Raw genomic sequence first — 3,131 nt, 5'->3', positions numbered from 1 at the left:
AACCGCCTGGGCTCCAGCAGTCCTCCCGCCATGGCCTCCCAAAGTGCTTAGATTACAGATATGAGAGGCTGCAGCCAGCCACAGACCTGCATTTTAGAAACAACTCTCCCTGAAGCCAGGCAGGACGGCTCACACCTATAATCCCAGCGCTTTGGGATGCTGAGGCGAGAGGATCACTTGAGGTCGGGAGTTCAAGACCAGGCTGGCCAGCATGCTAAAACCCCATTTCTACTGAAAATACAAAAATTAGCTTGGCTTTATGGTTCACACCTGTAGTCCCAGATACTTGGGAGGCTGAGCAGGAGAATCGCTTGTACTCGGGAGGCAGAAGTTGCAGTAAGCCAAGATTGCACGACTCTACTCCAGCCTGAGCGACAGAGCAAGACTCCATCTCAATATATATATATGTATGTATGTATATAGATGCAATATTTTGAAGACATCAGCAACATTGTCTGATTTTACTTATTTATTTATTATTATATAGTTTTTCATATAGAGACAGGATCTTGCTATGTTGCCCAGGCCGATCTTGATCTCCTGGCCTAAAGTTATCTTCCTGTCTTGGCCTCCCAAAGTGCTAGGGATTACAGGTGTGAATTACTGCCACAGCTCATAATCTGATTCTAAAGAGACAATTGATTTACTAACCTGAATTTATTTTTAAATTTTATATATTTTTAACATTTTTGAGATGGATGAAGTCTTGCTCTGTCACGTAGGCTGGAATGTAGTGGTACGATCTCAACTCACTGAAACTTCTGCCTCCTGGTTCAAGTGATTCTCCTGCCTCCGCCTCTTAAGTAGTTGGGATTAAAGGCACGTGCCACCATGCTTGCCTAATTTTTTTGTGTATTTTTAGTAGAGACGGGGTTTTGCCATGTTGGCCAGGCTGGTCTCGAACTCTTGACCTCAGGTGATCTGGCTACCTTGGCTTCCCAAAGTGCTGGAATTACAGGTGCGGGCCATCACACCTGGCATCCTAGTGAATTTCTTAATACACATGTTTAAATTTTAGTTTAGTAGGCCAGGCAATATGGGAATATGTCTGTTGAGAACCAACAGACATACTGATCACATTTCAAATGGTATCTGGCCGGGCACATGGCTCATGCCTGTATCCCCAGGATTTTGGGAGGCTGAGGTGGGAGGTTACTTTAGCCCAGGAGATGGAGGCTGCAGTGAGCTATGATTGATTGTGCCACTGCACACCATCCTGGGCAATGGGGTCAGCTTCTGTCTCTAAAAAGTAAATAAATAAAGTAAAACAAAATAAAATAAAATATATCTCAGACACACTTTAAAAACATTCTACACATTCTGCAAATGTATTGGGTGCACTTTTTTTCTTTTTTCCACAGGCTGGTGGTATGGAATAAGACACACTTCTGACTAAGGAATCAAGTTGCTACTAAAGAATGGTCATTTTTCTCTTTTTGAGATAAGCCTTCAGAAGGTCACTCGATAAAGAAATCACAGGAGATTAAGGGTTATTATTTATGATGTTATTTCAAAAATAGTCTTTTGAAACCATCGGCTGCTTGGTTTTCAGAAGGTAAACAGCAGAGGGCACTCTAGGCTTTATAGATTGCAGAAAATGCAACTGGATCCCTTCAGAAATAGGGTGTTAGTGCCTTAATCTTTATCTTCATAAAGATACTTTCAGATTATTATTATTATTATTATTACTATTTTGAGACTGAGTCTCACTCTGTTGCCCAGGCTGTAGTGCAGTGGCATGATCTCGGCTTACTGCAACCTCCGCCTCCTGGGTTCAAGTGATTCTCCTTCCTCAGCCTCTTGAGTAGCTGAGATTACAGGAGCCCTGTAATTTTTGTATGTTTAGTAGAGATGGGGTTTCACCATGTTGGCCAAGCTGGTCTCAGACTCCTGACTTCAAGTGATCCACCCGCTTCGGCCTTCCAAAGTGTTGGGATTATACAGGTATGAGCCACCGTGCCTGGCCGATAATTTCAGCTAATGAGCTTGTCTGTTGGATGACTGTAGAACAGTTACTTGGTAATAAAAACTGAAGCTTCTGAACTCCCAAATAGCCATGTTTATCAACATTCACAAATAATTTTAAAATAATTTCAAGAGAATGAGAAGATGAGCCACAGACTGGAAAAAAATATTTGCAAAAGGATTTTCTAATAAAAGACTGTTATTCAAAATAGATAAAGACCTCTTAAAACACAGAATAATAAAAATAGCCTGATTAAAAAATGGGCAAAAGATCAGAACAAACTCACCAAAGAAAATATACAGATGGCAAATAAGCAGATGAAAAGATTTTGATATGTCACTAGGGATGTGCAAATTAAAACAACAATTCGATAAGACCACACACCTATTAGAATGGCAAAAATCCAAAACACTGACAACATCAAATGCTGGCGAGGATGTGGAACAACAGGAACTCTCATTCACTGCTGTTGTGCCAAATGATACAGCCCCTTTGGAAAATAGTTTGGCTGTTTCTTACAAAACTAAATGTCTTACCACAAGATACAGCAATTGTGTTCTTAGGCATTTACCAAATAAGTTGAAAACTTATGTCCCCACGAAAACCTGCACATCAATGTTTATAGCAGCTTTGTTCATAATGGTCAAAACATGGAAGCAATACGAAAACGTCCTCAGTAGGTTAATGGATAATACATGGAGATAATGGAATACTATTCAGCACTGAAAATAAATGAGTTATCAAGCCATGAAAAGACATGGAGGCACCTTCAATACCTATTACTAAGTGAAAGAAGCCAATCTGAAAAGGCTACCTATTGGATGTTTCCAATTATATGACATTCTAGAAAAGGCAGCCAGGCATAGTGGTGTGTACCTGTAGTCCCAGTTACTTGGTAGGCTGAGGCGGGAGGATCACTTAGGCCCAGGAGTTCGAGATCAGCCTGGGCAACATAGTAAGACTCTGTTTCAAAAGAAAGAAAGAGAGAAAGAGAGAGAGAGGGAGAAAGAAGAGAAAGAGAGAGAGAAAGAAAGAAAGAGAAGAAGGGGGCCAGGCGCGGTGGCTCAAGCCTGTAATCCCAGCACTTTGGAAGGCCGAGGCGGGTGGATCACGAGGTCAAGAGATCAAGACCATCCTGGTCAACATGGTGAAACCCCGTCTCTAC

This window comes from Cebus imitator, unplaced genomic scaffold, assembly GCF_001604975.1.
Source record: "Cebus imitator isolate Cc_AM_T3 unplaced genomic scaffold, Cebus_imitator-1.0 Scaffold496, whole genome shotgun sequence".
Taxonomy (NCBI): Eukaryota; Metazoa; Chordata; class Mammalia; order Primates; family Cebidae; genus Cebus; species Cebus imitator.
The sequence above is the reverse complement of the archived record's forward strand: the minus strand, read 5'-3'. Positions refer to the sequence as shown.